The sequence below is a fragment of the Dromiciops gliroides genome, chromosome 2 (genome assembly GCF_019393635.1).
Source record: "Dromiciops gliroides isolate mDroGli1 chromosome 2, mDroGli1.pri, whole genome shotgun sequence".
In the NCBI taxonomy this organism is placed as follows: domain Eukaryota; kingdom Metazoa; phylum Chordata; class Mammalia; order Microbiotheria; family Microbiotheriidae; genus Dromiciops; species Dromiciops gliroides.
Window position 1 is genome coordinate 249,940,231 of NC_057862.1, and position 14,398 is coordinate 249,954,628.

Genomic DNA, 14,398 nt, shown 5'->3' on the forward strand with positions numbered 1-14,398 from the left:
CTTTCTTCTGTTGGTTTACAGAACATACTATTTCTGAATTTAATTGTTAACTTTAACTACTACCTGTCTTGGAGTTTGCATCCTTGGGTTTTTTTCTGGAGGCAATCCATGAATTCTTTGAACTGGAGTTTCAAGAAGTTTTGGGCAGTTCTTTTCCATTATTTCCTTCATTGTGATGTTAAGGTTTTTGTACTGTTGTGTTTTTCTGGGTGATCTATGATCCTTATTATCCTTAATGGCATCTTGCCATTGAGTTCAGCATGTTTTGCTTGCATTGTGAGTATATATATATATACACATATATACTCACAATGCAAGCAAATATACATATATACATATATATATAAATATACAAATATACATATATATATATATATTTTTTTTTGCGGGGCAATGGGGGTTAAGTGACTTGCCCAGGGTCACACAGCTAGTAAGTGTCAAGTGTCTGAGGCCGGATTTGAACTCAGGTACTCCTGAATTCAGGGCCGGTGCTTAATCCACTGCACCACTTAGCCGCCACCTGTTTTCTTCTAATGTTACTGTTTTTTGCTTCTCTTCTTGTAGCTTTCTTTCACTTCTATGTGAGGCAGTGAGGTGGCACAGCTGACAGAACACTGTCCCTGAAGTTGGGAGGATGAGAGTTCACCTCAGGTACTTACTAGTTGTGTGACCCTGGGCAAGCCACTTAACCCCAATTGCCTTAAAAATATCTGGGGCCAGTGCTTGCTTCAGCAGCACATATACTAAAATTGGAATGATACAAAGAAGATTAGCATGGCCCCTGTACAAGGATGACACGCATATTCGTGAAGTGTTACAAAATATCCAGGGCCATCTCCAGTCGTCCTGATGAATACCTTGCCACTGGACCTAGATGGCTCTGGAGGGGAGAGTGAGGCTGGTGACTTTGTACAGCCCTTTTTCACTTAAATCCAATTCACTGCAAGTCATGACATCACCCCAATGTCATGGTCCTCTTCTTGTGCAGGATATAAATTCTGTTCTCACAATTCTCATTTTTCTTTTAAATCACTCAGGAATATCTTGTGTTTCCATGTTTTCAAATTCCATAGGGTCCTCTGTCTCATCAAATGTTATATCATTTTATATTGCACTATTTTTTCATAGATGCTTGAACTTGTTTACTCTGGAGGCTACATTTCCTTCTTCCGTTGCTATTTACCTGTTGATTAATCTGTTCATGTTCAAGGTCTTTGAATTTTCTTCTTCCTGAAATATTTGATACTTTCACCTATCCTCCACCATTTTTAAAAAAAATTAATCACTTCCAGACTCTCTTTACTCTGATTGTGGTTTTTTTGAGGACTGGATCTTGAAGATCTCAAGTCTTTTCCCACACTGGGCAATTCACAGTTCACCAGGCTAAGTCTCTGCTCCAGTTGACTTTTGGGTGGTTGGATCTAGCCCCAACTGTATACTGTGTTCTTTCCCGCAGACTTGGTGGAATGCTACAAAGCCCCCCACATGTCCTGGTGACTTGTTCTGTTCCCTCTGTGCCTTAGTTCTCAGGCCCAGCACTGGCAGTACAGAGCCTGTTTTCTCTGGCTCTGGCAATCTAGCACTTTGCAGCTCTGATACTTCTAGGTTGCTTCCCTCAGTAAGCTTTTGCTTCTGAAGGACAGTGGCCAAGCTGGTTGTTGAGGTCTGAGCAAACTCCTGCAGCTTACGGCCAAGATCTCCACAACACTGGAAAAAGGGAAGGGAGAATGGGGTACAGAGGTAGGTTTTGTATCCTTGGATCTACTGGTGTAGCCTTGATGCCAGTAGTATGGGAGGAGAAGGAGAGGTACTAAGTAAGTTTAGGGTCAGTAAGCTTCAATTCCTGTTTTTTGTTTTTTGTTTTTTGAAATTCTTTTGGATTTGGGTGTCCTACATTATGGAAACAGCTGACAGTGCTTTATTTTTGGCACATCATTTTTACTTTGAAGAAGGTTGAGATGTTGTGGGGTTTGGAGAAAATGTCCAGTCTGTCATGTGACCTAACAGGCAGCCCCAAACTTTTCAGTGGTGTTTAAATAAGATGAGTTCCCAGACCATTCAAGCAGGCTTATCTCCATCTCCTGGGTACATTGCTTAACTTTTTATGTTGTATGACCTGATACAAGGTTATGTTGCAGTATTCTTTCTTCATTTGGACATTTCTGTAATTCTGAAACAGTTCTACTTCTCAGTGTATTAGTATATTTATCAGGGTTCTTCATTTCCTCAGTGAGGACAACACAAAATGTTTTTGGGGTGGATATTTTACATACTGATGAAGATATCCAGATATTATTGGCTTACCTACACTTCTTTTGATAATGGTTTTGGTATAGTCTTGAATGAAAAACAAAAGTGAATCATGTTAGAAAAAATTACCTTTTAACAATCTTCAGGGGCAGCTAGGTGGTGCAGTAGATAGAGCACCGGCCCTGGAGTCAGGAGGACCTGAGTTCAAATCCGGCCTCAGACACTTAACACTTACTAGCTGTGTGACCCTGGGCAAGTCACTTAACCCCAATTGCCTCACTAAAAAAAAAACAAAAACAAAACAATCTTCAGTATTCTAGTCTTTGTCTTATTTATTGCAAAATATTTTTCTTCATAGCAATGGATCAGCAGCTTTTTTTTCCTTTCAACTGGCCTTAATATTTTTCAAATGTCATGAAGCCTACACTGCATTGTAGAGGAAATCAGTAATAGCCCTTCCTGTTGCCAGGTTCCTCTGAAGGTCTTTGCTTGTTTTTCTAAAGATTAATTAGGTTCATCCATTGATTTCTTCCCTGTTTTATACTGATTCTCGTTAGAGTTCTCCTGAATTAGCATTTAAAAACTTTACAGAATGAATTCATATTTTTCCAAAGTTTATAAGCTTTATGATCAGTAAAAGGTTTTAAGAGGCTAATGAGTTTAGTTGTTTTTTTTTTTTTTTAATCATTGTATGTCAGTCGAATTCAGCAAACATTTATTCAGCACCTACAGCTCAATACTGTTAGGCACCAGGGTTTCTAAGACAAAACAGTCTTTGTTCCTGAGGGGTTTTCATTGTATGCATAATGATAAGTAAAGACAAAGTAATTTCAGGAGGGAGAGAGAGCTAATAACTGGGAGGATCACAGTAAAAAAAAAAAAGGTGAGTAGGAGACCCACTTGTGGGAACTGTGTACCATATGTAGCCTGGTGGTGTTGTGTAGCTTGAGGGAAGGCAGAATAGACATCTCTATCCACTTCGCCTCCCACCCTTCTCTAAGGGAGACTCTAATTTCTGTCAGGAGGGCAAGCACGAAGTTGGGGCCAGACATGGTATCTCTGCTTTCCTCAGAGAGAGAGAAAGTCTACTGTGCTAGAATACTATTAACTCCCTTAAACAGTATTAATCCAGGCAATGTGATTTTCATGTTCAATTTAACTTGTGATGTGTTTCATTAATGAGGAAAGTAGGTCGACCCATCTTTATATCCAAAGCTTGACCTCTTTCCCACTAAGTATTCATTCCACAATGAAAACACATAGCGAATAGTAAAGCAACCCATTTATCCATATGGGTATCAAATAGAAGCCAGAGAAAGTATAATGAGACCGTATACTGACAATATAGATTGAAGGAGCTCTCCCATTGGGAGTGAGGTAACTCAGCTCCAGCAAGAGACTGAGTCCTATGTCTCACCTAAGTGTAGCAAGCTAGAGATAGGGATATGATGGAGATTTGAACTCAGATCCTTCCAACTTCAGGGCCAGTGCTCTATCCACAGCACCACCTAGCTCCCCAATAGGTAGAAAGTACTGAAAAGAAAGAATCAAAGAAGAGAGCTGTCAAGAAACATAGGGAATGCATATAGTTTTTGAATTTTAAAATCCATTATAATGAAAAGGAATAATTCAAGAAACTTTTGGGGTATGATAGTGTGATGAGTAAACCCTTAAAAAAATCCAGGTAGACAAAATAATAGAAGACACAACTTACTGTGTTTATACATGTCCAGGAGATAGATATAGTCTTGGTTTTAATGGTATAGTGAATGTAAGAAGATTTTATACTAGGTGGTAAAAATTCTTGAAAGTCATTGGTTGATTTTGTGGCAGGACAGGGTGGAAAAAAAAGAAAGAGACAAACTGATAAAGAAACAGAGAGATAAACAAGGAAACAGCATCTTGCCAAAAGGTACCATAGACAATAAAGCAATATCAATACTAAACATATATGTATCAAATGATATGGCATCCAGATTGTTAAAGGAAAAGTTATATGAGTTATAGAATCATGATGAGGTGAGATTTATACTAGGAATACAGGGTTGGTTCAATATTAGGAAAACTATCAGCATAATTGACCATGTCAATTACAAAACCAAACCAAAAAAACCCATATGATCATCTCAATAGATGCAGAAAAAGCTTTTGACAAAATATAACTCTAATTCCTGTTAAAAACACTAGAAATCATGAATAAATGGAGCTTTCCTTAAAATGATAAGCAGGATTTATCTAAAATCATTAGCAAGTATTATCTGCATGGGGATAAATTGCACACCTTCCTAATAAGATCAGGGGTGAAGCAAGGATGCCCATTATTATTACTGTTAATTCAATATTGTGGTAGAAATGCTGGTTATAGCAATGAGAAGAAAAAGCAATTGAAGAAATTAGAATAGGCAATGAGGAAACAAAACTATCACTCTGCAGATGATATGATGGTAAATTTTGAGAATCAACTAAAAACTAGTTGAAATAATTAACAACTTTAGCAAAGTTTCAGGATATAAAGTAAATCCACATAAATTACCAGCATTTCTATATGTTTTCAACAAAGTCCATCAGGAAGAGAGAGAAATTCCATTTAAAATAACTCTAGACAGTATAAAATAGTTTGAGAGTCTACCTGCCAAGACAAACCCAGGAACTATATGAACACAATCACAAAACGATATTCACACAAATAAAGTCAGATCTGAACAATTGCAAAAATATTAATTGCTCATGGGTTGGACAAGCCAATATAATAAAAATTACAATTCTACCAAATTAATGTACTTATTCACTGCCATACCAATCAGACTACCAAAAAATTATTTTATAGAGCTAGAAAAAATAGTAACAAAATTCATCTGGAAGACTAAAAGTCAAGAATATGAAGGAAGTTAATGAAAAAACAACCATGAAGGAATATAGTCTAATCATACCAGATCTCAAAGTGTATTACAAAGCGGTAATCATCAAAGCAACCTGGTATTGGCTGAGAGTGGTAGATCAGTGGAATAGACTGGGTACATACTAGACAGTAGGTAACAACCATAGTACTCCAGTGTTTGATAAACCAGAGATACTAGCTTTTGGGACAAGAACTCACTATTTGACAAAAACTGCTAGGAAAGCAGTTTGGCAGAAACTAGGTATAGACTAACATCTCACATTGTATATTAAGATAAGGTCAAAACGGGTACAAAGGTGTGCTACCATAAACAAATTAGGGTAACATGGAATAGTTTACTTGTCATATCTATGGAGAAGGGAAGAATTTTTGACTAAACAAGAGATAGAAAGTATTTCAAGATGTAAAGTGGATAATTTTGATTACATTAAATTAAAAAGTTTTTGCATAAGCAAAACCAATATATCCAAGATTATAAGGAAAGCAACAAACTGGGAAAACATTTTACAGCAGTTTCCTCTGATAAAGGCTTCATTTCTCAAATATATAGAGAACTGAATCAAATTTACAAGAATACCAATTGATAGTTAAAGGCTATGAATAAGCGGTTTTCAGACAAAGAAATCAGTGCTATAATAAAGCCATATGAAACAGTGCTTTAAATAATTATTGGAGAAATATAAGTGAAAACAACTCTGAGGTACCATCCCCCACCTGTCAGATTGGCATTATAATAAAAAAGGAAATGACAAATGTTGGAGGGAATGTGGGAAAATTGGGACACCAATACATTGTTGGTGGATTTGTGAACTGATCTAACCATTCTGGAGGACAATTTGGAACTGTGTGCAAAGGGCTATAGAACCATGCCCTTTGATTCAACAATACCACTTCTAGGTCTATATGCCTAAGAGATCAAAGAAAAAGGAGAAGAACCTATATTTATAGCCATTCTTTTTGTGGTTGCTTAAAATTGGAAATTGAAGGGATGCCCATCAATTGGGAAATGGCTGAACAAGTTGTGGTATATGATTGTGATGGAATACTATTGCAGTATAAGGAATGACAAGATTTTTTCAGAAAAATAAAGTGAACAGAATTAGAACGGTATATTCAGTACCAGCAATATTGTACAGTGATCAATTGTGAATGACTTAGCTATTCTCAGCAAATACAAAGATCTAAGACAATTCTTTTTTGTTTTGTTTTGTTTTTTGTTTTTCTGTTTTTGTGGGGCAGTGGGGGTTAAGTGACTTGCCCAGCATCACACAGCTAGCAAGTGTCAAGTGTCCGAGGTTGGATTTGAACTCAGGTCCTCCTGAATCCAGGGCCAGTGCTTTATCCACTGCGCCACCTAGCTGCCCCCGATCTAAGACAATTCTTTTTTTTTTTTTTTTTTTTTTTTTTTTTAGTGAGGCAATTGGGGTCAAGTGACTTGCCCAGGGTCACACAGCCAGCAAGTGCCAAGTGTCTGAGGCCGGATTTGAACTCAGGCACTCCTGACTCCAGGGCCGGTGCTCTATCCACTGCGCCACCCAGCTGCCCTGATCTAAGACAATTCTAATGGATTTATGATGAAAAATGCTGACCACCTCTAGAGAATCAATGGAGTCTGAATGCAGATTGAAGTATACTATTTACATTCTCTGACATCACTTTATTTATTTTGTTCTGTTTTCTTTTACAACATGACTAATGCGGAAATATGTTTTGCATGACTGCATATGTGTAACTGATATTAAACTGATATTAAACAGTGAGGGAGGAGGGGAAGACAAGAGAATTTGGAACTCAGTTTTTAAAAATGAATGTTGAAAATTGTTTTTACGTGTAATTGGAAAAAATAAAATATTTTAAAAATGTTATTGGTTGAACTGCATCCACATTATATAGGAAATCAGTTTGGGTTCATTGAGGAAAAGTTGTCATCCCTTCTGGGTTGTCTATGAAATAGCAAGCTAGTTCAGGACTGAGAAGATGTGTCTGAAAGCTTAGAGTGGCAGGGAAGAGAGTGCGTCAGTTTTAGCCTCCCCCTTTTCCACTTTTCTCTACCTGTCTTGGTCTGATGACTTTATGGGCTGTGAAGGGTCCAGAGAGTTTTGTATTTCCCATTGGCATTTAAAAAATATATATATATATAGTTTATTTTCCTCCCAATTACATGTTAAAATAATTTAAAAATATTTGTTTATTTTAAAGTTTTGAGTTCCTAATTCTATCTCTTCCTCCCTCTCTCTCCTTTCTTTACTCTTGACCCCCTAGACAGTAAGTAATCAGATATAGACTATACATACATGTGCAAAACATTTTCACATTACTTATTTTGTACAAAACACAAATAAAAGAAAAAGAAAGAAAGTGAAAATTAGCATGTTTCAGTCAGTATTCAGACAATATCAGTTCTTTCTCTGAAGGTGGATAGTAAGCTTCATCATTAGTCTTTTGGGATTGTCTTGGATCATTATATTGCTGAGAATAGCTAAGTCACTCATAGTCCTTCATTGTATAGTATTGCTATTACTGTGTGCAATGTTCTCCTGGCTCTGTTCACTTTACTATACATCAGTTCATACAAGTTTAGGTTTTTCTGAAATCATCCTGCTTGTTATTTCTTATAGCACAATAGTATTCTATTACAGTCATATACCACATAGCTCATTTAACCATTCCCCAATTGATGGCATCCCTTTTATTCCCATGGCATTTTAACATCAACTCTAGCATAACAGTGACTGGTAGCAGTGTCTGCATTGAAAGTTGAAAATATGCTCAAAGCATGAAGAATGGCAGATTCATGGTCCTACAAGGAGTAGAAAGGCTAGAGCATGCCTAAGTGGAACTTAATCATTGCCCCAAACTTCTAGAATCCAGTAGCTAGGTGTTACTTCTTTGCCACATCATGTGCTCTAGGCTTGAATCTGTTTCTCCCTGGATTCTCTATAGACTTGTGGGAAACTATTTCTTATATTATATTGCCATACTGCTTATGCTTGTTGAGTCTTCTTGACTGAGATCAGTTGATAGAGAAGAGAAAGACACTGGTGGAAATTCATGAGATAATTCTTCCACATGAAATCCCTTCAGATACTTAGAGACAGCCATCATGTTCCCCTTTAGTTTCTTTTTCTCTAGGTTAAAAATACACAATTTCATCCTGTTCTTATATGAATAAAAAATCAAGTCCCTTCATTATTCTGGTTGTTTTCCTTTTTACACTGTCTAGCTTATCAAGCTCCCCCCTAAATTTTAGTGCTCCAAACTGAATATAGTAATTCAGGGGATATCTGATGAGAGCAGATCTTCTCTCTTCCTGGAGGCTATTCCCTTCTTAATGTGGTCCAAACTCAGATGAATATTTTTGGTTACTGCATCATATTGCTAAATAGTTGAGTTTGTAGTCGACTAAAATCCCCAGATCTTTTTCAGACCAATTGTTGTCTATTCATGTTGCCACTATTTTACATTTGTGATATTAATTTTTTTGTACTCATGTGCATGACTTGCCATTTATCCCTATTGAATTTCATCTTATTACATTTAGCTCAATTCTCTTTTTGGATTTCACTCTGTCATCCAGTGTGTTAACTATTTTTTCCTAGCTTTGTGTCTTCTGCAAATTTGGTGAACACCATCTAGATCTTTATCTATATCATTGATAAAAATGTGAAAAGGCACAAAGGTATGCATAGATCTCAGGGGTATTTTATTGGAAACCTCCCACCATGTTGATGTTGAACCATTAGCAAATACTTTTTGAGTTTGGCCATCCAACCAGTTCTGGATCTAACTAATTATATTGTCTAATCCACATCTCTTCATCTTCTCCATAAGAATATTGTGAGATACTTTATCAAAAATTTAACTTTATTCTAATACTGGCTTACCTGCTTATTGGCTTTATGATTTTTGGCAAATCAACTTTTCTCTGCCTTGTTAACATGAAAGGGTTGTATTAAATAATATTATTATATAAATATAAGGGTTGATCCTTCACAGTTCTAAAATCCTGTAACTGATTCTAGGATTTGGGTTGATTTATAAAGTTTTGGGCACTGTATCTCATGATTGTGGTTCAAATCACCAAACTTCATTTGCCCTTAAAATTTTTCCTTCCATTTTCTTTTTTCTTTTTTCCTTTTTTTTTTTTTTTGGTAGTAGGGCAATGAGGGTTAAGTGACTTGCCCAAGGTCACACAGTTAGTAAGCGTCAAATATCTGAGGTCGGATTTGAACTCAGGTCCTCTTGAATCCAGGGCCAGTGCTTTATCTACTGCGCCACCTAGCTGCCCCCCTTTTGTTTGTTTTTGTTGTTTTTTGCAGGGCAATGAGGATTAAGTGACTTGCCCAGGGACACACAGCTAGTTCAGTGTCAAGTGTCTGAGGCTGGATTTGAAGTTAGGTCCTTCTGAATCCAAGGCCAGTGCTTTATACACTTTGCCACCTAGCTGCCCCCCTTCTATTTTCTTGTACTTTGCTTTTGTTTAGAATAAAGACTTCATATTTTAGGATCAACCTGAGATACTAGTCGATTAACACTATCTCTATCTTGGTTAAATAATCTTCATTTTATGAGGACCTGAATCCTATGTCTTTGTATAAACACATTTCCACAGTTTCTAATTAAAATTTGCAATTTAGCATTTAATCAGGATTTTATCCCTTTCACACATGTTCATAATTATATTTTTAGTATTTCTTATCCCTTCCCTTTCCTAGTCACTCTTTTATACAATGCTCTTTTGACTTTGATATTAGAACAATTGAGATTTTAAGAACTCTTTGTTTTGCATTGAAAATAAAATAGTTTATAATTTGCAGATAAGAGATAGGATCAAAACCCTTTGGATCTGCTCTCCTCAGATCTTGGCTTAGCACCCTGAGTTTGGATAAAATTATATCTTAATTTTTAATCAGTTTGACATCTGGTAATACTTTTTCCAGTGGGAGATAGTAATGACACTTATAAAGAAAAAGTTTTATTCTTGTGACAAACCAGGACCCCTCAGAACTTTAATTTGGGTGAGATAAAGATATTTATATTGATTAACTGCAAGTATAAACATTTTCAAGAATAAGATCCCCAAAACATTTAAGTGTTAAAATAAATGTGAAAAAAAATTTAAATTAATTCCTAATCCCTTGCCACTCATTTATTCTTAGTACTGTAAAGTGGTGGTTGCAAAATTCAGATTACTAATCAGGCAGACTTAATTATTTTTCATGGAAGAAGTATTTTTATTGTTTGAAATAACAAATAGGTTATATAAATGCATATAAGTTGATATAATTTATTGTATATTCACAGTTCAGATGTAAGTATATATAAATTTTGGACTATACATACTATCTATTTTTAAAGTAGTGACTTTATTAAGATTATTTTTCCAGATTACTTTATCATCTATAGCAGAAGAGAACTGATGCTTGTTATTTTATTTTGCCAAATTAATCAGTGCAGTTGGGAAAGGCATTGTGGGGTAGAAGATAGAGTACTGATTTGGGAGTCCGGATATCCTAGGTTCAGGTTCCTCTGTCTTTGACACATGGTTGTATTATTACACCATGGAAAGTCATTTAACCTTTCAGTTCTCCAGGGAATTTAATGAGACTTTTAAGTTGCAGAGAAGTTGCTGATCTACATTGGTAGAAAAAAGTTTCTAGAGTGCTCTTTGCAGCAATAAAATCAGAGGTCTTGGACCAAAAAAATAATGCCAATACTTGTGAAATCATTGGGAAATTTGAACTACCTGTAGTTCAGTGACTTTATTATGGGACTTAAATATTTTGATAGTGTGTTAGAAGGGCAGCCTTCATTATCTAAAAGAACAAATGTGTTTTTTAATCAGACGAGCAATCTTATATATTTTTCTTACAAAACATATTTAGAGCAGTTTTAATTGGTAGTATGCCATGAACTCAGCCAGGTTAACATGAGGAGCTTAAAATATTCAGTTATACAATTAAGAGTCGCACATTTTTCCTTCTGATTATTAACATCCTGCAAAGAGATATGAGATTCTTTTTTCAATTCCTGAAGAGTTTCTTATTTTAAATATGGATTATAGAATAGTAGAATGGAAAGACCATTGATTCAGGAGCCAGAGGAATTAGATTCAAATGCTACTTCTGCTGCTTGTTACTTATATGATCTTTTTTTTTTTTTTAAAGTGAAGCAGTTGGGGTTAAGTGACTTGCCCAGGGTCACACAACTAGTACGTGTTTTAGATGAGATTTGAACTCAGGTACTCCTGAGTCCAGGGCCAGTGCACTATCCACTGCACCACCTAGCTGCCCCTACTTATATGATCTTGATCAAGTCAACCAACTCACATCCTTAAGTCTCAGTTTCCTCATTTGTAAAATAATGATGGTTTCTAAGGTCTCTTCCAAACCTAGATCTAGGATGCCCTGAGTTAGTGCCAAGGAAGAAAAAGATAATTTTGTTAAAAATTGTATTATTTTAATAGGATCTGGGAGACACAGTGGTACAGCAGAAAGCACTGACTCTTCCAGTTTAAATTATGCCTCTGCCACTGTGTTGCCTTGGATAAATCATTTAATCTTTTTAGGCCTTATTTTCCAAGGAGATATTTCACATTGCCCTCTACTTTTTTATTCATCCGGATTTGCTTGACAGTCTTAGTTTCTCATAAAGTCACTAGCTTCCATTTGTTCAATCCTTATTCTTAGGCAATTATTTCTTCAGAGAGCTTTTGTATCTCCTTTTCCATTTGGCTTTTCAAGCTGTTGACTTTTTTCTCATGACTTTCCTGCATCACTCTCATTTTTTTCCTCTACCTCTTTGACTTTATCTTCAAAGTCCTTTTTGAGCACCTCTATGGCCCGAGACCAATCCATTTTTTTCTTGGAAGCTTTGGATGGAGGAGGCCTGATGTTGTCATTTCCCTAGGTTAGGTCCCCATGGACATCCCATATTACTCCCCCTGAAAAAATATATACTCTTTAAGGTTAGTGATGGTTTATTTTTGCCTTTGTTACCCTGATATTAAAGACTTTGGCTGCATATAATAAGCACTTGAGTACATGCTTGTTGATGAATTAATTTTATATTTCTTCAATTTTTTACTTTCATTTGCTTGTTTGAATACTTTATGTTGGAGCTGTTGTAGTTGCACACTTTTTTTTTTCTCATCTGAACAGTCAGTGAGGACAAGACCTTTGTCTTATATAAACTTTTTTTTGCCTAACACATAGTAGTAGCTTTTTGATGAACAGTGAATAGAACCATCACATACTTTTTTCATTAGTTCTTGACAGGCCCTTTGAAGTAGACAAGGCTGAGGTTTAGACAGATTGAGAATTTTTAAAATGTATTTTTATTTATTTCATTAAATATTTCTCAATTACATTAAAATGTTTTATCATTCATTTTTAAAATCTTGAGTTCCAAATTCTTTTCCACTCTCCTTTCCCTCCTCTATCCCTTGAGAAGGCAAGCAATATATCATTTATACACATGAAGTCATGCAAAACACATTTCCACATTAGTCATGTTACATAAAACACACACACACACACACACACACACACACACACACACACACACACCAAGCAAAAGAAAGTAAAAACGCATGCTTCAGTTTATACTCAAATTTATCAGTTTTTCCCCTGGAGATGGATAGCATTTTTCATCACGGGTCCTTTAGAATTCTCTTGGATCATTTGTCTTAATCAGAGTAGTTAAGTCTTTCACAGTTGATTATCTTTATAACATCACTGTTACCATTCTCCTGTTTTGCTCACTTCACTTTGCATAAGTTTCGATAATATTTGTTAGGTTTTTTTCAGAAACCATCCTGCTCATAATTTCTTCTAGCACAATAATATTATATCAGCAATCATATGCCACAGCTTGTCAAACCATTCTCCAATTTAAGGGCATCCCCTCAATTTCCAATTTTTTTCCAATCACAAAAAAGAGCTGAGTTCAAATCCAGCCTCAGACACTTAACACTTACTAGCTGTGTGACCCTGGGCAAGTCACTTAACCCCAAGTGCCTCACTTTAAAAAAAAAAAAGAAAAAGAAAGAAAAACAAAACCCTTGTAACAGAAATAGATAATCAAAACAAATTATTGCATTATTCTTGGCCAAAAAAACTCTCAGTCTGCGTTCTGTGTTTATTAACCTTCTGACAGGAGGTAGGTTGCATGATGCCTCATGAGTCCTCTGGAATCATGGTTCATCATTGCATTGGTCAGAGTTGTTAAGTCTCTCAAATTTGTTTGTCTTTCAATATTGTTGTAAGTGTATGAATAGGTTTTCTGTTTCTTCTAATTTTACTTTTCATTAATTCACGCAAGTCTTCCTAGGTGTCTCTGAAATTGTCCCTTTTTTGCCGTTTTGCCACCGAGGTCAGAGCTGCTGATTGCTTCTGTACTTTCTTCTCACTGAGTATATAGCTTATGGCCCTCCGTATTCTGGACCTCCATCTGAGTGCAGGTCTCTTCTTCAGACTCCACAACTGGATAGCAAACAACACAACTGCCAATTGACTCTTCTTCCTGCTCTTTGCATCATCTCAGGTCCCTCTGTGTAGGTCTGAGACTTCTCATTACTCCGGTGCACAGTAATGGGCAGACCTTTCTTTATTTCCTATGCTGGAAGTCTATTGACATGTTTCTGGCTGTGTCCTTTCCCTGGTGACTACAGATCTCATTGCCTCTGTATGCCTAACTGGTCTAGAAAAATAAGTCACTGTGATTTTTTTCCCCCATAGATTTCTCAGTCAGGACTCAGTCTGGTATATTTTTAAAATATTTGTGGAGGAGTTACGGGGAAGAGGTTGGTTATACTTCTTCCTGATGCTCTACCATCTTGGCTCATTTCCCCATTGGCATATCTTAAATACATATGACTATGTTTTCCCTAGCCACATAACTTTTTTGGACAATAGTAAATCCCACTTTGTTTTTTCCCTGACCCAGGATTGGAATAAATGCACTTTGGAAAGAACTAATTAAGGCACAGGCTCCCAGAGCACAGAAGGTCTTTTACACATTTCACACATTATGGTGGAAGCATCAGAATCAACCAATATCTGTGAATAACAGAATCATGAAGTATTCATTAAGTACTTGCTATGTATTCAACATTTAAAAACATGTTAAATTTTGCTAGGATGTTTATGTGACACATTTGGAGAACTGCTTGCTTAAAAATCAAAATATATTTTTGGTTTAATCAGGAGTCATTATCCCAAGGTTCTAGTCTTGGTTTTGTCATTGAAT

At 36.1% G+C, this 14,398-nt stretch overlaps 1 protein-coding gene and 1 non-coding gene across 2 annotated transcripts in view; both read left to right on the forward strand.

Annotated features, from left to right (window-relative positions):
* Window positions 1–14,398, forward strand: part of MNAT1 (MNAT1 component of CDK activating kinase) — a 236,553-nt gene that overhangs the window by 48,168 nt on the left and 173,987 nt on the right. The gene's annotated exons all lie outside the window — the stretch shown is intronic.
* Window positions 720–826, forward strand: LOC122744835. The gene has a single exon (XR_006355177.1). It is a non-coding gene; the product is annotated as a U6 spliceosomal RNA (small nuclear RNA).